Raw genomic sequence first — 24362 nt, 5'->3', positions numbered from 1 at the left:
GAAATGGGAATAAAAACAAAAATAAACAAATGGTACCTAATGCTTTTGCACAGCAAAGGAGACCATAAACAATAATAAAAGACAACCCTCAGAATGGGAGACAATATTTGCAAAATAATCAACTGACAAAGATTAATCTCCAAAATATACAAGCAGCTCATGCAGCTCAATATCAAAAAAACAAACAACCCAATCCAAAAATGGGCAGAAGGGACCTTCCTGGTTCTCCAGTGGTAAAGTATCTGACTTCCAATGCAGGGGACGTGGGTTTGATCTCTGGTTGGGAAACTAAGATCCCTCATGCCACATGGCAAATAAGCCCGCACGCCAGAACTACTGAGCCCGTGCGCTGCAGTGAAAGATCCTGCAACAACAATCCCTCATGTCGCAACTAAGACCTGACACAGCCAAAAATAAATAAATAAAATAAAATAAAATATTGTTAAAAAAGAAAAAAATGGGTGGAAGACCTAAATAGACATTTCTCTAAAGAATATATACAGATTGCCAACAAACACATGAAAGGATGCTCAACATCACTAATCATTAGAGAAATGCAAATCAAAACCACAATGAGGTATCACCTCACACTGGTCAGAATGGCCATCGTCAAAAAATCTACAACAATAAATGCTGGAGTAGGTGTGTAGAAAAGGGAGCAATCTTTCACTGTTTGTGGGAATATAAATTGATACAGCCAGTATGGAGAACAGTATGGAGGCTCCTTAAAAAACTAAAAATAGAACTACCATATGACCCAGCATTTCCACTACTGGGCATATACCCTGAGAAAACCATAATTCAAAAAGAGACATGTATCACAATATTCATTGTAGCACTATTTACAATAGCCAGGACATGGGAGCAACCTAAGTTTCCATTGACAGATGAATGGATAAAGAAGATTTGGCATATATATACAATGGAATATTACTCAGCCATAAAAAGAAACAAAATTGAGTTTTTTGCTGTGAGGTGGATGGACCTAGAGTCTGTCATACAGAGTGAAGTAAGTCAGAAAGGGAAAAAACAAATACCGTATGCTAACATGTATGTATGGAATTGAAAAACAAAAAAAAAGTTTCTGATGAACCTAGTTGTAGGATAAGAATAAAGATGCAGACCTTGAGAATGGACTTGAGGACATTGTGAGGGGGAAGGGTAAGCTGGGATGAAGTGAGAGAGTAGCATTGACATATATACACTACCAGTTGTGAAATAGATAGCTAGTGGGAAGCAGCTGCATAGCACAGGGAGATCAGCTCTGTGCTTTGTGACCACCTTGAGTGGTGGGATGTGGAGAGTTGGAAGGCGACGCAAGAGGGAGGGGATATAGGGATATATGTATACATATAGCTGACTCACTTTGTTATACAGCAGAAACTGACACAACATTGTAAAGCAAGTATACTCCAATAGAGATGTTAAAAAAAGAAATCTATTCTGAATAATATTATATAGACCATCATTTTGGTTAAATATAGTTCAGTTCACCTATTTCTCCAACCTCTTGAAGGACAAAATATTCCATATGAGTTAACGTTTCCAGATAACTGAAAAATACTCTTTTAATTGCAAATTAGTGTTTATTTTGCCATTGAAATATTTTTTCTTAAATGTATCATGTATCGTCTCCACCTTCTAAAATACAGTAAAAAGAATAGATGGCATTACACAGTTATTGGATGTTTGCTAAATATCAATCACTGAACTTATTCACCATTGTTATAAGTAACAAATACTTATGACCCTTTTACAGATGAATGCATGGGGCCTCCTTGAATTTGAGAAACTTGTTTCAAGATCACACAACTAGTCAAGGATGGAGCATAAATGCAGGGATTCGTATGCCAAGGTCCCCACTTCTCTCTGCTGCTATGTTATTGGGGATTCCACTCTGAACACAGTTTAGTTCATAATCACACATATGGTAATATTAGAATTAGGACTGAATTTAGAGACTGTCATATTCAACTGTCTCAATTTAGAGGTTAGAAAACAAGTTAAAATAGGTAAAATGAGTGATCATAAGCTTAATATATGATATAATTCTGGTAATGAGCTAAGGCTATCAGAGTTTGGTCAGGGAAACAGATGCCAGTTTGCAAGGCAATTAATACAAGTAGTTAGAGACTCACACACAGCTGTTAGGGCTGGAGGAACAAAAGTCGGGGGATCCATTGCTGGCAATCTCAGCCTGTTGCACCAAAGGTTGGGACTGGGTGATTTCTCAGTCTCACCCAGGAGCCACTGAGAATTTCAAGAACTTAGAAGAAGCACTAAAGGATCTAGTAAGCCAGTAGCTTTTCTTCTGTGATATCAAATTGGCAACAGACTGTCCAGCACCATGAAGACCTTAAGCCTGGTACTCCTTCAATTATGTTGAACTGTATCCAGAATGTCTGGGTAGGCTCAAAGGGGATCAGCTATACATAAGATTAGTAATACAAAATGATTCCACTTATAAATATAGAGAAACAGGCAAAATGCATCTATTCTGCTGTAAGTCAGGATGTGGGTGGCCCTTAATGGGGGTGAGGAAAGGTAACTGGAAAACCAAGGAAACTTCTGTGGTCCGTCCTGGTAATGCTCTATTTATTCAACCGAATGTGTTCAATTTAGGAAAATGTGTCAGGTTATGCAGTTACTGAGAATATACATAGTTTTCAGTATGAATGTGATGCATCAATAATATATTCATAAAAATAAGACAAGCATCAATTAGTATTAGGTATTATACATGTTGGCATCTGCAAATATTTGCAGAAGAGGTCACCAGCCTGTGGCTAGCTTGGGTTGCCCAGAACCACTGAAGAATACTCCATGGTATTGGACACAGAGTTTGGCCCCTGGATTGAATGACTTGATTCACATGTGTTACCTGAGTATGAGGCAGAGCAGCATACTGGCTGCAACAGGGGGCTCTGGTAACGAGACCGACCAGGACTGACTCAAAGTTCTGAATGTGTGTTCTTGGGCTATGATCCTGTAAACTCTTTAATCCTTGATTGCTCAAGTCTTTGATTAGGCCATAGAAGAACCAAATAGGTTAATGCATCAGAGGAGGAGTTTGACAGAGTGACCAACACTTAACAAGTGCTCTGTAAATGATGGTTCTTTATATGGTTAAGAGAAAGATCCCAGACTCAGTTTACTCATCTGAAATTTTTAAGTATTATCTCACTGGGTCCATGTGAGAAATTAAAAGTCACATTAGAGAACATATGGCACTTTGCTACAGAAGTAGCATTCTAAACATCAATTCAGAATATATATATATATATATATATGTTTTCTTTTTTTTTTTTTCTTATCAGAACTCCAGAAGAATATCATCACTTGGATCTTTAAATGTATAATTTGGGGAGATCGATATGTCAAGGATGTAGATATAGGTTTTTAAATTTATTTTTTATTTTTTTAACATCTTTATTGGAGTATAATTGCTTTACAATGGTGCATTATTTTCTGCTTTATAACAAAGTGAATCAGCTGTACATATACATATATCCCCATATCTCCTCCCTCTTGCATCTCCCGCCCACCCTCCCTACCCCACCCCTCTAGGTGGACACAAAGCACCGAGATGAAGATATTTCTTATCTCAACATTATCTGTTCTAAAAATGTAATACTATATTCAGGGAAACATCAGTGTGGTGTTTAAACTAATATAGTCCAAGTGTGTTACTGTCTGCCTAGGAAAGACTCACAAAACCAAGAAACAGGAAGTTCTTATATTCCTTAGATTGTTTCTCTCAACTCATTTTCCTTAGAATCTATTTCAACAGGTATTTATTGAGCTTCCCTGATATCCTAGATCCCACACTGGCTGCTGGGAATTGAGAAGGGAAGAAAAACAAGGCCTTTGCCTCCTAACCCTTGCAGAGTCTTGCAGACAGCTTGTCACAAGCAAATAATCAAAAAGCAATGTGATCCCGCCTGAGCTACAGCGATGTTGAGAAATCCTTGAGAGGAGTGAACTGTCATCCTCCCGTGGAGTCATGGATGGTTTCTCAGAGATAATACTTGACCCGGGTCTTAAATGGTAAGCTGGCATTTCCTAGGTAGAAACAACAGAAAGTTTTCCAGAGAGAAATAATTGATTCAAAAAAGGGCTCAGAAAAAAAAAAAAAGAAGGCTCAGGTTCTGTGTGGTCATAGAGGTGATAAATGAAACTAGAAAGATACTATTTTAATCAGGTGATGAAGGAGTTCTGACTCACCACTACTTTCAATCACGTGGAAAATATTTACACAATTCCAAAAACTTTCTGTCCATGCTTTATTTTTTTTATCCTTAGTAATTATTCCCAACTAACCAACTATGTATTTTACTGTTTTGCTTTTTTTTAAATCTCACTTACTGTCTTTTCTTCTCCAATGACATTAAAGTTCCTTGAGAGGAGGGATTTTTGTTAGTATTGCCCATCATTACATTCCTAGTGTCTAGAATGGATCCTGCCTCATGGCAGGTTCTTAATACATATATATTGTGTCCAAATGAGCTTACTGAGGTCTTTTTATGCATCAAGCATGGTGCTAGTTGCTGGGGATATATGTACGCTTATGATCCTGTGGCATCCCTCCAGGAACACAAAGTTTAGCCAGTAGACAGTCACATAAACAGAAAATTACTGTTAAATATGATAGGGGCTGTAAATGGTGAATTAAATAAAATGCTATGTGATACAACCTCACTGAGAATTTTAAAATATCTTTTAAACCTATTTAACCTATTAGAGAAAGGGAGCCAATGGATATATCTCAGCAGGTGAGTAGAGGCTTGAGTTTTAATTCCAATATGGTTCACAGGCCGATATCTGTCCATAATGAGTTAAGTACAAAAATAGAGAAGTATAGAAACTACCATGGCAATTTAGCATTATCAAGATCACCAGACTTGACCAGTAAACCTAGGAATGACCAACAGATTTGCTTATAGCGAAGCAGGCATGGAACTCATTTGTGATATTAGCTACGTACTGGTTATACACCATAGGACTAGATATTAAAGAATTTCTTTCAATGGCCATTCACCACAGCTAGTTTGAGGTGGACTGTTCTAAAAATGATGAGCTTGGCAGCCTTTTGGCATTGCTTGATTAGAGTCATCTCATGGCTGAATTCTTGGACACGTGCTTGAAGTTCTATGCTGTGTAGCTGATTAAAGATAGATCCATATGCTTCCAATGCAGATGTGCTGGCGTTAGAACTGACATTCTGCTGTGAAGGCACTTCTAATTTGGGACTTTACAGTACTTACCCCAGTATGCACTGTGAATCATTGATGGTGCAAGAGGCAGAGCCAGGGGAACCTTGAGCACGTGAAGCTGAGAGATAAAAATCTAAGAATGGGTAGCCCCTGCTGTGCTCACTGTCCACATACTCTGCCAATATGCGGAAGCTAAAGTCACTGGACTCAGCAGCCCTCTGTGTCCAGAAAGAGCCACCTCTGCACAAGGCACATGTTGAAACTTCAGCAAGTACTGTTTTGTGGGTGCTGAAATAAACATATGATCTACAAGATTAAAAAGATGTTTTGAATTTATTTATTATGCAGATAAAAAGTTACCAGATGTCAAGCTTTTTACAGAAATAATCTCTATGCCTTCACACACAAACATTAGTATTATTATATTTCTACAGAAAAAAAATCATTGAGCTTCAGAGGAATGAGTAGATTTCCCAAAGTCAAAGACCTGGAACATTATGTATCTGTGTATCAAACCAGATCTTCTAGAACTCCCTGCCTAGCCTGTTATTGCTTGTGTTGGTAAAAGTGAACTGGGACTTTTCCCTTTTGTGTTAACAAAGATAATCCTTGTTTTCTTCCTAGCAAACAAATCTAATTTCTTACTGTCAAGTCCAAAATAACCAAGATGGCAAAGAGAGAGAGATGGAATAAATACCTTCCATAATAAATGCCTACATTTACTTAAATGAACCAACAAAAAATCAATTTGGTTCTGGTCTCAGACCCTCAACATCAATGATATTTTGGGAATTAATTCCTTTTTTTGGTTTTTCTCTTGGCTTTCAGAATGTCACAACTTGCCAGTTTTACTTATCCCATTGATAGGTTCTTCTCAGTTTCCTTTGCTTCCTTCTCTTGCTCTGCTGAAACTCTACATGTCACTGCACCCTGGGATTTCATTTGGGGTTATGATTGCTAGATTTAGAAAATAATTTGAGTTTTTAAATTTTGTAAAATATGTAAATTTAATTATCATTTAGCACGTATTTATACTGAAAAGAAAACTTATCCTGAGTTCTCTTCTCTTCCCTTTCCACATGATTTCTTCAGTCAATCTCATTGAGTGGCTTGATTCATTTTTTGAGCAGATAATTCTCAATTTTCCCTTTACAACTTTTCTCTGTGTTCAACTGCCTTCTTTATATCTTCACTTGGGTATCTCACACTTCAAATATCCAAAATCAAACTCTTACAATCAAATCCTTTCCATGTATGAACCTATTTTTTAAAAAAAAATCAATCTTTTAACCAACCAATAAATGGTTCCATCATTCACTTGGATTTTAAGGTAAAAACCAATTGATCATTCTTGAGTCTTCTCTTCATATCATTTTCCAATACCTAACTCATAATTAAGTCTTGTAATTTAGCATCAAATTATATTCTAAATATTTCCATTTCTCTGACCCCAGCTTCAGTCATCATTCTCTCTTGCCCACATGACTGCAATGACTTACTAACCAGCCTTCTTCATTCCACACTTGTCCTACAATAACCCATTCTCCACAAGGTAGTGAGAGTGATTTTCTAAAATTTTTTACCAGCAAAGTTCTAATATCAAAAGTGTACTGCTCAATCTTCAAAAACTAAATACAGTTATTACTATACGCCATGACAGAGGTATAGTTTATTCAGCTTTGTATTTTCACAATGTACCTTAGAATCATTTAGGAATATAAGTGGTGGGAAGATTTTTTATTAAGCTATACCCATAAAAATATGTATATGCTGCTATATTTAGTGAAGAGTGTTATTTTTTAGTGTGATGCCATGTATTCACACCATGATAAATTATAACATGTTTTCACTCACTCCTTCTCTCTTACACATTCTCAAACCATCACCCATGGCTGTAAGTATAGTAGAGAAGATTAGATGCCTGTAAATAAACATCTTTGTGAAAATTAAGAAAAGTAAAAACAAGGACCTTTCCATTTCTCAATGTTTGTCAGCAAGAAAAATCATGTTATAGTATTTATAAAAAAGTATTGTAGATACCCTTTCCTGGCATGGAAGTCTGTTCTCATTAATTGAGTTCATGAATGTTCTCAGTGAATGTTCTCATTCATTCATTTTGAACACATGCACATCAATGTTTCTTTATGTGAGAAAGTTACCAGTATTGAAAACCCGTATTTATCATACTTGAAACACACAAACAACTCAACTATTCATCACATGATTGCACAGGTTTGGTATATTCAAGCTTGTATTGATACAACAATAGAAATAATTTAGGAAAGACTCAAGGGTGGAAGCCAGGAAGACCAGAAGTCTCTCCTCTACCAAATAGAACTACTATTGAAGATTATAGTTATTCAAGATAAACAGGAGTGTCACATAATAGGTCTTTGTCTCCATCTCAAACAGAAAAGAATCATTGTATTTACACAAAAATGTCTCATGACATATAAATTGGAACTTGGAAGTCATCAAAAAATAATCCACAATTAACTTTAAATTATTTTATATAAATAAAGATTCATTCTTCTCTTATTTTTTGCCTAATTTCAATAGTCCAGAAGTCTCTTTTGACATATACATTACTTATGCCAGAATTCATATCAAATAAAGCTATTAGTTCTTTCTCTTTTTAAAATTTTAATCCTTTAAAAATGGAGGTGACCATGTTGACTCTTACCAAACTTTGTTTATTTGGTCTTGAATTAAGGTGACCTAGAAGCTCTGGTTGCTTGCAACATTTTAAAATACTTGTGTGTTCCTGGACAGCATGACCCACACCTGAGTCCAGTTTGAGAAAACACATGTTAAACAGCTCTGTGAGAAGTCATTCTTGAAGCTCAGCTGGTGGTTTGCTAATGGGACCAAGGGAAGCATAAGACCTGACCCCTTTGCTCCACTACTGCCCTTCATTCATGGCTCCCTTGGGTTGGAGAGTTGAGTGAACTAAGAAAGAACCCACTATTAAAGAGGCACTAAACTGTTGCTAGGTTCTCCTTAATAATGTCAGAAATTGTCCTCACTCAGGGGCTTTACTATGTAAGCTATGTTGAGTAAGTTTGTAACACCTGCCTTCATTATAGGAAAGGAAAGCAACTCAAAGTATAGTGTCCAAAAGACCAGGAGAGCTCATACTTCCTCTAATTTGGTCCGTATATCAGAGTGTAGGCTCTAGGGGATAGGGGCAAGGTAACGGGAGTACGCAGGTGGTGACAACACTTGTAGCCAAATGGTGAAGTTTGGGAGAATTTTCCACTGGAACTCCACTCAGCCAATCCTTAGAAATTCTGATCAGAGTTCAATCCTCTGAGAAATTAGAGATCTAGCACAAGCCAAGTGAGTGAGATGATCTCCAGGAATCAGACTCAGTTTTAGTCAGGTAGGCTTCCAGTCCCAGTTGAATAGTAAAGTAAAGCTGTAATTCTGTTGGGCAGCAAAGCACAGTGAGGTACATAGTAAAGATTATTCCATAAAGAGATCATGTTCTAGGATTCAAACAGCAAGAAAGAATATTTCCAGATATCTCTTACTTGATGTCTGGGAAAACCTACTATAATTTCTGTTCTGTTCAATATTTGTTATAAAACAGAATGGATGTTATAAGTTTTCGGGATAAGTTTTATTTTGTATGGCAACTGGGAACAAAGATCCAGCAGGAATTCCTATGGTTATAGGACAGTGAGGCTAATTGCAATTTTCCAATAGAAAAGATTGGCCTTTCTGAAATCCAAATCTGACTTAAGGAGTGGCTGAAAGAATAAAAATGATGCCAAGCATTGTGTATAGTAGGAAAATTGATCTGAAAGGGGCAGATAGGAGACATTTACTGAAACGATAAAATAGAGAAAGGAAATATGATAACTAGATGGTGTCTTGGAAAGAGAGGAGAGAAATAACAGTACCTGTAGACATCTCATCAGACCAGAATGTCGCTGTTTGATGATGGCGAGACATTGTAGCTATGCAGGCATGATACCCCCTGACATAGATTCTGCAATCTCCTGACTGCATTCTGGACAAACTCAGATGGGGCAACTGTTATTTAAACAAAAACTAAATAATTATAAAAGTAAAATATACAGCTATGTTCTACTTGGGATGGATTTGTCAGTATCTTATTATAACAAACCAAATTGGAATGCATGCCCTTAAATTCATTTCCTGCTTTTTGTGGTTCCCATAAGTCTGAGACCGTGAGGAGTGTTTCTGACTTAATAAGTGCCTAGACCAAGGGAATGCATACATATGGGTACAAACTAAAGTGTCTCTAATCATGTCTATGCTGGGAAAATCCTAATTAAAGAATGCTTTCCAAACTTTTGTTAGTAACAAAGTTCAAAGATATCTCATGACTCCGACAGGTGAAAACTTGATCATGTTTGCTTTATACTTCCTTAACAATCACTGAGGTGAAAATCAAAATCTTCTTCTTTGCTTGGCTTTAATGGCCTGGGCACAATTTACATCACAGCTAGAATTTCAGGACTTCATAATGTGTAGAAATCATCTTAATCTTCTTTTACCACCTGGCAAGGTGCTGTCATCCCTTGCTTTCTCTACCTGTCTGGCATCCCGTCAAATGTCTATCTAGAAGCAGGCTTAGTCTCTATTTTATGAGCTAGTCTTCCCCAGAGCAGAAAGCATATTGTTATCTTCAGACATCAGTTGGATGGATCTCAAATAAATTTTGCTGCCCTATACATAATACCTCCTGTATCCAAAAGTCATTTCCTACCTCTTGACCCCCAATCTTATTCCGGATACCACATGGAAGTTCTGAATAAGTTGTACATATTTTCCTCTAGCTTTATTTTCCACATATCTCTTAATTATTTTGGTTTATGACCTCATCACATTTTCATATGTTTTGCATATTACTTTCTCATTAGGAGAATCCTAACTCTCTGTAGACCGAAACTCAGGCTTCTCGTTTGATAATTCAGTACTAGGATCTCTTGGGACCTTCTATCTTTACACAATCTCCAGGTCTTCTATCTTGGGAAAGTCCTTCTGGGGGCACTTTTACTCACTTCTATTTGGGGCTAAATAGTGAATGAGATCTGGGCTGAGCCTTGCAGCCAAAAAGTGCTGGCCACCTGCATACTCACTAAACAGTACCTAGTCCCTGTCTGAACTGGGTAAGATCAAGTTCCTAGCTATCACCGGGATCATATTCAGTTTCCAAGTCTAGCACTTTACCTATTAGAACTAGAGACCTACTACAAAATCACATTTTAACTGTTTAGGATGCTGACATCTTATATATGTCTTATTCTCTTCTATCAGGAGATTAAATCTGGGTACTGATTAAATCACCCATTGACTTCTGGAATATTACAAAACTGCTACATGGTTCCTTACAACATGCCTTAATATTACCCACTTTGTACAAATATATGCCACAAGTCCATCTAAAAATACCATCACTTTTTTTTTTTTTTTTTGCAGTACGCAGACCTCTCACTGTTGTGGCCTCTCCTGTTGCGGAGCACAGGCTCTGGACGCGCAGGCTCAGAGGCCATGGCTCATGGGCCCAGCTGCTCCACGGCATGTGGGATCTTCCCGGACCAGGGCACGCACCCATGTCCCCTGCATTGGCAGGCGGACTCTTAACCAGTGAGCCACCAGGGAAGCCCCCATCACTTTTGTATTGTCTTTTGTGAGTGAAAAATTGGCTGCAGTTTAGCACAAGACTGAAGTAACATGGTGTCCTTTATAGTAAAATTGAGTCTTCTTTCTCACAACTACTCTGAATTCGTGAACCTGATTTCACATGAAAGAATTCAACGTGCCCATGAGGACAGTGCCTAGAACAACTGAGGAGTCCAGGAGTCCATCTTGAAGAAAGAAAATTTTCCAGGATCTCTCATTCAACCTGCCTTGTCCTCTTTTTCACTAATTTATAGCAGGATCACTAGTAGGAATCATTGAGAATTGCATCACTATTCCCTTATACTAGAGGCCATCTCATTTAGGCAGGGAAGTCTTTCCAAAGTGTTAAGCAATGAAATTGTGTCCCCATGAGTAGATAGGAGAAGGGAAAGAGACACAGCCGAAGAGTGTGTTCTGCCAGAGAAAGGGGCAAGTTAGGATATGTGGGTTGAAGCCTTCCTCTTCTATTTTCAAGTGCTGTGACATTGTGGCAGAAACTCAACTCTCACTGAAATTAGCTTATTCAACACTAAAGCAGGGAAATTTATAAAACATAATGGATTGAAATGCTTTTATAACTATAGAACACTAGATAAAGAGGAAATTATTACTGTCACATAGTCCTTGTAAAGGTGCTGTGATAGATTCAAAGGTTAAGATATATCCCTTGAGAGAGTATTTTATATCTAATAGGAAAAAGTATAAGTTTAGGGCACACAGAGTACTGGGTTAAAAGCCTGGCTTTAGCCCTTCAGGCTAATGTCATCTAACTCCAAGTATTCTGTGCAAATGAAATAATATGTGTAACAAAATTAGTGTAGGAACATAGAACACATTAGGAAAGCTCAACAGGGTATAAATAAATTAAAGAGATATAAAATGTGTAAATTTTTACCATCAAATTTTAAAAACTCAAATAATAAATAAGTATATTTTAACCTCCTAAAAGAATATATGACATGGTCTTTTTCCATGTATAGGCAGTTCTTTTTTTTTTTATTCCTTAACATTATTATTGGAGTATACATGCTTTACAATGGTGTGTTAATTTCTGCTGTATACATATACATACATCCCCGTATCTCCTCCCTCTTGTGTCTCTCTCCCTCCCTGCCTATCCCACCCATCTGGTTGGACACAAAACACCAAGCTGATCTCCCCGTGCTATGTGGCTGCTTCCCACTAGCCATCTATTTTGCAGTTGGTAGTGTATATATGTCCATGCCACTCTCTCACTTTGTCCCAACTTACCCTTCTCCCTCCCCGTGTTCTCAAGTCCATTCTCTACGTCTGCATCTTTATTCCTGTCCTGCCCTTAGGTTCTTCAGAATCCTTTTTTTTAGATTCCATATACAGGTGTTAGTGTACAGTATTTTTTTTCCCTTTCTGACTTACTTCACTCTGTATGACAGACTCTAGGTCCATCCACCTCACTACAAATAACTCAGTTTTGTTTCTTTTTATGGCTGAGTAATATTCCATTGTATATAGGTGCCATATCTTCCATATCCATTCATCTGTAGATGGACACTTAGGCTATTTCCATGTCCTGCCTAAAGTAAATACAGCTTCGATGAACTTTGTGGTACATGACTCTTTTTGAATTATGGTTTCCTCAGGGTATATGCTCAGTAGTGGGATTGCTGGGTCATATGGTAGCTCTATTTTTAGCTTTTTAAGGGAACTCCATACTGTTCTCCATAGTGGCTGTATCAATTTATATTCCCACAAACAGTGAAAGATCGCTCCCTTTTCTACACACCTACTCCAGCATTTATTTTTTGTAGATTTTTTGACGATGGCTATTCTGACCAGTGTGAGGTGATACCTCATTGTAGTTTTGATTTGCATTTCTCTAATGATTAATGATATTGAGCATCCTTTCATGTGTTTGCTGGCAATCTGTATATCTTCTTTGGAGAAATGTCTATTTAGGTCTTCTGCCCATTGCTGGATTGGTTTTCTTGTTTTTGTGATATTGACCTGCATGAGCTGCTTGTATATTTTGGAGATTAATCCTTTGTCACAGGCTTCGTTTGCAAATATTTTCTCCATTCTGAGGGTTGTCTTTTCATCTTGTTTAAGGTTTCCTTAGCAGTGCAAAAACTTTTAAGCTCCCTTAGGTCCCATTTGTTTATTTTTATTTCCATTTCTCTAGGAGGTGGGTCAAAAAGGATACTGCTGTGATTTATGTCATAGAGCGTTCGGCCAATGTTTTCCTCTAAGAGTTATAGTGTCTGGCTTTACATTTAGGTCTTTAACCCATTTTGAATTCATTTTTGTGCATGGTGTTAGGGAGTGTTCTAATTTCATTCTTTTACATGTAGCTGTCCAGTTTTCCCAGCACCACTTGTTGAAGAGGCTGCCTTTTCTCCACTGTATATCTTGCCTCCTTTATCAAAGATAAGGTGACCATATGTGCATGGGTTTATCTCTGGGCTTTCTATCCTGTTCCATTGATCTATATTTCTGTTTTTGTGCCAGTACCACGCTGTCTTGATTACTGTAGTTTTGTAGTATAGTCTGAAGTCAGGGAGCCTGATTCCTCCAGCTCCATTTTTCTTTCTCAAGATTGCTTTCGCTGTTCAGGGACTTTTGTGCTTTCATACAAATTATGTGATTTTTTTTTGGTTCCTGTTCTGTGAAAAATTCCATTTGTAGTTTGACAGGGATTACGTTGAGTCTGATGATTGAATTAGATAGTATAGTCATTTTCACAATGTTGATTCTTCCAATCTAAGAACATGGTATACCTCTCCATCTGTTTGTGTCATCTTTGATTTCTTTCATCAATGTCTTATAGTTTTCTGCATACAGGTCTTTTGTCTCCTTAGGCAGGTTTATTCCTAGGTGTTTTATTCTTTTTGTTACAATGGTAAATGGGAATGTTTCCTAAATTTCTCTTTCAGATTTTTCATCATTAGTGTATAGAAATGCAAGAGATTTCTGTGCATTAATTTTGTATCCTGCTACTTTACCAAATTCATTGATTAGCTCTAGTAGTGTTCTGGTAGCATCTTTAGGATTCTCTATGTATAGTATTATGTCATCTGCAAACAGTGACAGTTTTACTTCTTCTTTTCCAATTTGGATTCCTTTTGTTTCTTTTTCTTCTCTGATTGCCATGGCTAGGAGTTCCAAAACTATGTTGAATAATAGTGGTGAGAGTGGGCAATCTTGTCTTGTTCCTGATCTTAGTGGAAATGGTTTCAATTTTTCATCATTGAGAACGATGTTGGCTGTGGGTTTTTCATATATGGCCTTTATTATGTTGAGGGAAATTCACTCTATGCCCAATTTCTGGAGAGTTTTTATCATAAATAGGTGTTGAATTTTGTCAAAAGCTTTTTCTGCATCTATTGAGTTTATCATATGGTTTTTTACTTCAATTTGTTAATATGTTATATTACATTGATTGACTTGCATATATTGAAGAATCTTTGCTTTCCTGGGATAAACACCACTTGATCAAGGTGTATGGTCCTTTTAATGTTCTGTTGGGTTCTGTTGGCTAATATTTCATTGAGGATATTTGCATCTATGTTCATCAGTGATATTGGCCTCTAGTTTTCTTTTTTTTTGGTGACACTTTTGCCTGGTTTTGGTATCAGGGTGATGGTGGCCTCATAGAGTGAGTTTGGGAGTATTCCTCCCTCTGCTATATTTTGGAAGAGTTTTAGAAGGATAGGTGTTAGCTCTTCTCTAAGTGTTTGATAGAATTCACCTCTGAAGCCATCTGGTTCTGGGCTTTAGTCTGTTGGGAGATTTTTAATCACAGTTTCAATGTCAGTGTTTGTGGTTAGTCCGTTTATATTTATATTTTTTCCTGGTTCAGTCTCAGAAGGTTGTGCTTTTCTAAGAATTTGTCTATTTCTTCCAGATTGCCAGTTTTATTGGCATATAGTTGCTTGTAGTAATCTCTCATGATCCTTTGTATTTCTGCAGTGTCAGCTGTTACTTCTCCTTTTTCATTTCTAATTCTATTGATTTGAGTCTTCTCCCTTTTTTTCTTGATGAGTCGGGCTAATGGTTTACCAATTTTATTTTCTCAAAGACTCAGCTTTTAGTTTTATTGATCTTTGCTCTCATTTCCTTCACTTCTTTTTAATTTAGTTCTGATCTGATCTTTATGACTTCTTTCCTTCTACTAAATTTGGAGTATTTTTCTTCTTATTTTTCTAATTGCTTTAGGTGTAAGGTTAGGTTGTTTATTTTTCTTGTTTCTTGAGGTAAGATTTATTGCTATATACTTCCCTCTTAGAACAGTTGTTGTTGCTTCCCATAGGTTTTGGGTTATTTTTATTTGTTTCTAGATTTTTTTTTTTTATTTTCTCTTTGATTTCTTCAGTGAGCTCTTGGTTATTTCATAGCATACTGTTTAGCCTCCATGTGTTGGTATTTTTTACAGGTTTTTTTCCAGCTTTTTTCTGGTAATTGATATCTAGTCTCATAGTGTTATGGTCAGAAAAGATACTTGATATTATTTCAATTTTCTTAAATTTCCCAAGGCTTGATTTTTGACCCAAGGTATTTTATATCCTGGAGAATGTTCCATGAACACTGGAGAACAAATTGTATTCTGTTGTTTTTGAATGGAATATCCTATAAGTATTAATTAAGTCCATCTTTTTTAATGTGTCATTTAAAGCTTGTGTTTTCTTATTTATTTTCATTTTGGATGATCTTTCTATTGGTGAAAGTGGGGTGTTAAAGTCCCCTACTATTATTGTGCTGCTGTCAATTTCCCCTTTTATGGCTATTAACATTTGCCTTATGTATGAGGTGGTCCTACATTGGGTGCATAAATATTTACAATTATTACATCTTCTTCTTGGATTGATCCCTTGATCATTATGTAGTGTCCTTCTTTATCTCTTGTAATAATCTTTATTTTAAAGTCTATGTTGTCTGATATGAGAATTACTACTCCAGTTTTCTTTTGATTTCCATTTGCATAGATATCTTTTTCCATCCCCTCACTTTCAGTCTGTGTGTGTCCCTAGGTCTGAAGTGGGTCTCTTGTAGACAGCATATGTATGGGTTTTGTTTTTGTAGCCATTCAGCCAGTCTATTTCTTTTGGTTGGAGCATTTGATTCATTTACCTTTAAGGTAATTAGCAATATGTATATTCCTATTACCATTTTCTTTATTGTTTTGCATTTGTTATTGTTAGTCTTTTCCTTTTCTTGTGTTTCTTGCCTAGAAAAGTTCCTTTAACATTTTTTGTAAAGCTGGTTTGGTGGTGCTGAATTCTCTTAAATTTTGCTTCTCTTTAAAGGTTTTAATTTCTCTGTCAAATCTGAATGAGATCCTTGTTGGGTAGAGTAATGTTGGTTGTAGGTTTTTCCCTTTCATCACTTTAATTATGTCCTCACACTCCTTTCTAGCTTGCAGAGTTTCTGCTGATAAGTCAGCTGCTAACTTTATGAGGATTCCTTTGTATGTTATTTGTTTTCCTTTTCCCTTGCTGCTTTTAATGTCTTTTATTTGTATTTAATTTTTATAGTTTGATTAATATGTGTCTTGGCCTATTTCTTCTTGGATTTATCCTGTATGGGACTCTCTGCACTTCCTGGACTTGATTGACTAGTTCCTTTCCCATATTCGGGAAGTTTTCAACTATAATCTCTTCAAATACTTTCTCAGTCCCTTTCTTTTTCTCTTCTTCTTCTGGGACCCCTATAATTTGAATGCTGATGTGTTTAATGTTGTCCCAGGGGTCTCTGAGGCTGTCCTCAATTCTTTTCATCCTTTTTTCTTTATTCTGCTCTGCAGTAATTATTTCCACTATTTTATCTTCCAGGTCACTTATCCATTCTCTGCCTCAGTTATTCTGCTATTGATTCCTTCTAGAGAATTTTTAATTTCATTTATTGTGTTGTTCCTCATTGCTTGTTTGCTCTTTAGTTCTTCAAGTCCTTGTTAAACATTTCTTGTATTTTCTCCATTGTACTTCCAAGATTTTGGATCATCTTTACTATCATTACTCTGAATTCTTTTTCAGGTAGACTGCTTATTTCTTCTTAATTTGTTTGGTCTGTTGGGTTTTTACCTTGCTCCTTCATCTGCTGTGTATTTTTCTGTCTTCTCATTTTGCTTAACCTACTGAGTTTGGGGTCTACTTTTTGCAGGTTGCAGGATTGTAGTTCCTGTTGTTTTTGGTGTCTGACCCCTAGTTGGTGAGGTTGGTTCAGTGGGTGTGTAGGCTTCCTGGTGGATGGGACTGTATCTTGGGTGCCTGCTTCCAAGCACTGTGTTCTGGTGAATGAGGCTGTATCTTGTCTTTCTGTTGGGCAGGACTGTGTTCAGTGGTGTGTTTTGGGGTGTCTTGTGAACTTATTATGATATTAGGCAGCCTCTCTGCTAGTGGGTGGGGTTGTGTTCCTATCTTGCTAGTTGTTTGGCATGAGGTGTCCAGTACTGGAGCTTGCTGGTCATAGAGTGGAGCCGGGTCTTATCGTTGAGACGGAGATCTCTGGGTGAGGTCTCACTGACTGATATTACGCATGGCCGGGATTTTTCTCATGGAACAATGTTCTGAATTTTACTCTCCCAACTAAGCAGCTCAGGCCTGACTCCTGGCCAGAGCACCAAGACTCTGTAAGCCACATGGATTACTGTATGTAGCCTGTCAGCTCCCAAATACCAATTCCTTTCTCCAGCTACCAAGCTCTGTGGTAGGTGGTGCCTCTTGGAGGAACTCTGAGGGGCAGCTTCTCAGGACAAGTGGTCCCAGGAACTGCTAAGACCTTACCTATAAATTCTTCAACTAAAAGGGTGAGACTCTGCAGTTCTTAAGTAATGCTTTTTTTTTTTTTTTTTTTTGCGGTTCGCGGGCCTCTCACTGTTGTGGCCTCTCCCACTGCGGAGCACAGGCTCCGGACGCGCAGGCTCAGCGGCCATGGTTCACGGGCCCAGCTGCTCCTCGGCATGTGGGATCTTCCCGGACCGGGGCACGAACCCGTGTCCCCTGCATCGGCGGGCGGACTCTCAACCACTGAGCCACCAGGGAAGCCCAAGTAATGCTTTAAAGTAAGAAAAGTAAATAAATTATTTATAATATAATTTATCTACAGTAAGTAATACATCTTTAATGCTTACAGTGTATACACAGTTCTAAAGTTTTTTTTATGTATTAATTGACTTAATCTTCACAGTAACTCTATGATAGGGAATATTACTATCCCCATTACAGATGAGGAAACTTAGAGAATTGTGAGTAGTAAATTGCCTAAAACTCTAAAGTAACTAACAGGTAGTTCTCCCTCATAACTCAAGGGTAGTGTCTCTCTGGGAGACAGTCATTATCTAGGTGTTTCTGCAAGACCTGCAAGTAAGGCATTAATGGTCCTTTTGTCCAGACTATCTTTTTAAGGATGTTAGTATAGTGAACATCTTGGAAGATAGAAATAGTGTTTCTCTCCAGAGCAAAAGACTTGTTTGCATGCAGTTTTGAAAAGTAGACATAGTGTCTCCATCTGTAACAACGGGAATGCATGCTTTCTCTAACCTCAGGATTTCCCTTCTGTAATGCAACTTACTGTACACACAGGTGTCATCTGACCCCTTCACATCACCTTATAGGAATTGGGCCTCAGGGAAGAGGTACAAAATTGCTGATGCTCGGACTACTGTTATTGCCATCTGTAATTAATACTTCTTCACCTTTGAAACAGGAGTCTTATGTCTTCTACTTGCATCTGTGAAATGCTGGCTGGCGACTCAGATGCTTCATGGTTCTTAACATTCTCATGGTGATAATAATTACAATATTGCTGCTATTAAATATCTTTATTTTACATGTCTTTATTTTGCAGTATATGTTGGTACATATTTTTCAAAAGGGGTTTTAAATGTTAGGAGTTTGTTTGAAACATCATCCAGTAATTGCTTGGTATGTCATCTTCAAAATATCTATATATGTTAGCTTAGCTAAGACACTTTTAGACTTACTTTGCAATTATTTTGTCACAGGTTACTGTAGTCTTTATGACTTGTCTTAATTAATCATGTAGTTGTATTTAACTGAAGGTCACCACAGTTATTTTAGATTGGGAGAGATGTCAGAAAGTTCCTTACAAAGGATGTGAAGGAAGCATATTTTAACACTATGTCAAAAAATAACATCAAGAACACTTTATTGTAAGTCCTCCCTGTCTTTCTCCAGGCATATTTAAAGAGTATTGCCTTCCCTCCACCCAATCAAGCAAGGGTTGGGTGCAGGCTAGAGTTTAACTTGATTTGACAAGGTTATTGAATTTGGTACTCTGTAGAATATAAATAGCCAAAAGTAACATGAAGAAATGTCTCCAACTATTTGATTTTTTTACTGAAATTTTAAAAGATGTACATATGCTTCCTTCAAATACAAACATATTCCCTGCATATGTTAAAAAAAAAGCACTTTGTAACAAATTAGGTTACTAAGTTTAGGCAAATATTGTTGAAGTTTGAGTAATATCCTAGAAACCTCAACCAGATTAAATAAATGCAACCTCCATATGAGTAGTACATTCCCTAGAAGCAAGACAAAATTAAACTTATTATGTAGAAACCTGTTACAACACTCCGATAATAAGAAAAGTTGTACCTCCCATTTGTGGAGCTTCTTATAATTTTCAGAATGGATTTGCACATGTTCATCATTTGCATCTTAGGATAGCAATTATACAGCCTCACATGGTGGTTAAGAGACCAAAGAATCACACAACTAATAAACTTGAGATTAGAGCAGACAGCCAGGAATTCTGCCTCACCTCTTTTCAATAACTTATGCTACAATTTATATACTGATTTACACTTTCAAAGTCATCACTGAAATTATGCCATTCATATATGGTCTAAATATTTCACATATATAGCGATCAGCATATGTGGACCTATGGATCAAGGAAGAAGCAGAAGGAGGAGGAAAAAGTTGGAGTTGGAAGAAAATTGACAACAATACAAAACCAAGTTCTCTTTTATACCCAAGTGAAAGCATTATCTTTGACATAGCTCTTAGCCTCCATTACCCATGATATAGTTTTAGTTCAACCTCCAAATTCTGTTGGAAATGACTGTTTCATTACCATTGTCTTTATTGTCTTTCATATGATTAATCTCCTGACAAGTTACCCTGAATCTAACTTCTCCTTTTCCATTCATACATTCCTCCTCCTGCCAGTGGTACTTTTTTTTTTTTTTTCATTCATGATCATGTCACTCTTCTCTCAGCACTGTGTTTTCTGCTAGGAAACAAAGCAGAATAAAATCCAAGTTCAGTTCTGGAGGGAGTTTGATGTGATTTGTTGACACTTAACAGAGTTTACAATGCAGTGTTATAAATACTATAATCACAGTCTCAACAAACTGTTCTGGAAAAGCTGAGAAGGAAACTATTGATCTTATAGAGGGGTAACAAGGAAGGAATCAGGGCATAAAGGATATTGGCATGGAGTTATTCAAGAATAGAAGAGTTTGCCAGATATAAAAGGATAAAGACATGTCAGAGAACAAGTATTGTATGCCTGGGCTCTGCTGTATCCCTAGCAAGTAGATTTGTGACTGGGTTAAAATAATATGATAGCAAACACTTAGTAGTAATTGTTGGCACTAATCTAAGCATTTTACATATATTAACTCATTTAATCCATACAACAATTCTATTAGATATATACCATTATCATCTTTTCAGACGTGAGAAACAGACACTAAGAGGTTAAATGAATTGTCCACAAGGTTACACAGCTAAAGTGTCAGAGCCATGAGTGAAGCACCTGTACATCTGCAACCTGATTGTGGAATCCTGACCCTTCACTGTCATGATATAATGTAACCAGGGAACTAGTAGCAAAGGATTTTGCATGATGTAATTAATAAAAATTCGATGATTTAACCACAAAGGTAAGAATCAGGTTTCTTTTAACAAGACAACATTGGCAGGGGTGTAGCTGACAAACAAGAGGAAGAAATGTAAATGGGCAGGAGTATTATTATAAGGACTTTGTAGACAAGTAACATTACGGGCTTGGTGGGCTCACTTTGGTGGGAATGAAGCAGAGGAGGCTGATTTCAATACATATTTAGGAAATAAAATCAATACCATTTGGGCAGAAAGTGGATGTGGGTAACGTGTGAAGGGAAAATTCAAGAATGTCTTCCAGGTTTTGGTGTCTGACAACAAGGATGATGGCACCCTTTAAGTACCATGAAGAAGATTCAGTCAGTTAAGTTTGAGGAGTATAAATGTTGAAGGATCAGCAGGACATTCACATGGAAATTCTCAGTGTGAATCAAGCTTTTTTCTTCCCTTCCTTCCTTCCTTCCTCCCTTCTTTCTTTCCTTCCTTCCTTCCTTCCTCCCTTCCTTCCTTCCTTCTCTCCTTCCTTTCTTCCTTGCTCCCTCTCTTTTTCTGTCTCTCTCTCCCTCTCTTTCTTTCTTGTAGGTTGGGAATTTTGAAAATTATCCCTATACAGATAATTTCCTGCCTTACGGGCTGTACTTTCCAGCTAAAAACTGTATCTCCCCATGTCTTACCAACATTGTAGGGTCCTACTGTAAGGAGGAAAGACCAAATTCTTTGCAAGTAGACTGTCTTTGGGTGGGAATCTGTCCTCTGTCACTTACTCATTTCCTCATTTAGATAGTAGGGTTACTCTCAGGAGAGCACAGTCTTCAAATAAGCAGAACTGAGCCTGAAAACCAGACATGTCACTTTTAGATGACATTTAATATTTTTGAGCCTCAGTTTCCTCTATTGTAAAATGGCATAATAACACACACCTCGTAGTCTTCATTTAAGGATGAAAAAAAATATAAAGTATACAAAATTCTTAGTTGATATCATATAGTAATCACTCAATAAATATTAACCAGTAACCACAGCCACGCTAATAAGTAGTAGTGTATGCAAAATGTGTGCTGCAATGTAGTTATTAAATTGCTTTTACCAATTAACAATCATAATGTGGATTAAAATGCAATAAAAATATTTGTATAGAGATTCCCTCTGTCTCTATCACTCTGATATTATGTAACCTTCAAAGAGAAGTCCCAATGGAACATTTGCAAGTCTTTTTTCCAATCTTTCTAGTTAGAATGACTTGCTTTCTCTCCTGCAGTCCCAGAACAATTTTATAACACTTCTCTTACCATAATAGTCTAATTTATAATTATGCATATGCTTAAAAGAGTCTTCTAATCAATTCTGAGCTCCAAAAATATAACGGTTATGCTTTATTCATCTTTTAATTCTCCAACAGCACTGAGGATAGGGCTCAGTAATTGTTAACTTGATCTTACTGAGAAAACTGCTCACAACATATTAAAAAACAATAGGAATATTGCAGTGGCTTGACTGAGATCACTGTAACAGATGTGTGAGTGAGTCTCATGATCTCTTAACTATGTGCATGGGAGGGAGGGTTTATTTTTCTCAACACATGCATTTGCATAGAGAATATTTGAGTTCCTTTTGTTTATTTTCATCTGAAACAAATGTCTTTTGTTTTGCTAAACTGGCAATATGTTGATGCTTTTCAAGCCTGCATTTATCATTAAACTATCCCAAGGAAATTAAAGGTCAATGCCAGCTCTTGGATATAAGCACTTATAAACTCTAGAATGTTAAGTAGCTACTGTGTTGGGAATTTTTGCCATACACCTATAGGAAGAAAAATGCTGTTATATGTTGTAGTTTGGGCTTTTATTCATAGCTTGTGTGTGTAAGAGTACTAATTGCACTAATGTTTTAAGGAGGTACATTGAATAAATGTTTTATAATATTAGTTATCCAGTATTTATATTCCACCATGCTTTCTTTTTTTTAATTTTTTAAAAGATAAACTGAAACATTAGAGTTTGCATTACAACCTCTTTAGAAGAACAGTTCCAGTCCAATTTTCCTTTCTTAACCAAAGTTGTCATTAACATTTCATAATTTACATGTACATCTGCACATGTGTACACACACACACACACACACACACACACACACACACTTATGACCAGCTTGCTGTTGTCTGCAGAATATTGGAAGAGTGCAAAACAGGACTCATTTTTATTCCAGCTGTGGGAACTTGGAAATATTTTTTTATCCTCGGAACTTGTTTTTCTCATCTATGAAGTGGGGAAATCGTGCTACCTACTCAAAGGATATAAAGATATCATAAGAATTATGAACATCTGAAGTCCTGTGAAGAGTGCATGTATTAAGCACTCAGTAAATATAGGTTCTCCTTAGTATAGTTTTATGTATATTTAAATTCATAAACACATCATTAATCAATTGATTTTTTAAAATTCAACTTTAGTTTTGGAATCCTTTTAATGTTAACATCAAGGGGATAAAATAATTAATGTGTTATTTTTAACATTTATAGTATTATCTCATATGAATACATTGCATTTTACTTACTCATACTCTTTAATGGATGTTTAGAATGTTTTATTTTAAAAATCATTTTAGAAACAATGTTGCAATGAGCATATATTTATAGGTTTCCTTGAGCAAATATGCAAGTTTCTCTCAGCTATTTATAAAGGTGAGAAATCATCAGGACATAGGGAATGCACATTTTACTTTTTAAATTAATTTTTATTAGAGTATAGTTGATTTACAATGTTGTTAGTTTCTGCTGTACAGCAAGGTGAATCAGTTATACATATACATATATCCACTCTTTTTTAGATTCTTTTCTGATATAGTTCATTACAGAGTATTGAGTAGAGTTCCCTGTGCTATACAGTAGTCCTTATTAGTTATCTATTTTATATATAGTAGTGTGTATATGTCAATCCCAATCTCCCAATTTATCCTTCCCCCACCCTTCCCCCCTTGGTAACCATAAGTTTGTTTTCTACAACTCTGACTCTACTTCTGTTTTTTTTTGTTTCTTTGTTTTTTTTTTTTTTTTTGTGGTACGCGAGCCTCTCACTGTTGTGGCCTCTCCCATTGTGGAGCACAGGCTCCAGACGCACAGGCTCAGCAACCATGGCTCACGGGCCCAGCCACACCGTGGCATGTGGGATCCTCCCGGACTGGGGCATGAACCCGTGTCCCCTGCATCAGCAGGCAGACTCTCAACCACTGTGCCACCAGGGAAGCCCTCTACTTCTGTTTTGTAAATAAGTTAATTTGTACCATTTTTTTAGATTTCATGTATAAGCGATATTATATATTTGTCTTTCTCTGTCTGACTTACTTCACTCAGTATGACAATCTCTAGGTCCATCCATGTTGCTGCAAATGGCATTATTTGTTCTTTTTCATGGCTGAATAATATTCCATGGTATACATGTACCACATCTTTATCCATTCATCCAGACATTTAGGTGGGCCAAATTGCTCCCCATAGTAGCTCTAATTAAACTTCTCCCAATCGTGAATGAAAGTTTCTGTTTCCCTATATATTGTCATTGTATGATATTATCAGACTTCTTAACTTTTGCCAGTCTGAAGGTATATCAATATACCAATAGGTATATCTGTGTATAAATAGTATTTAATTGTT

The sequence above is a fragment of the Orcinus orca genome, chromosome 4 (genome assembly GCF_937001465.1).
Source record: "Orcinus orca chromosome 4, mOrcOrc1.1, whole genome shotgun sequence".
In the NCBI taxonomy this organism is placed as follows: Eukaryota; Metazoa; Chordata; class Mammalia; order Artiodactyla; family Delphinidae; genus Orcinus; species Orcinus orca.
The sequence above is the reverse complement of the archived record's forward strand: the minus strand, read 5'-3'. Positions refer to the sequence as shown.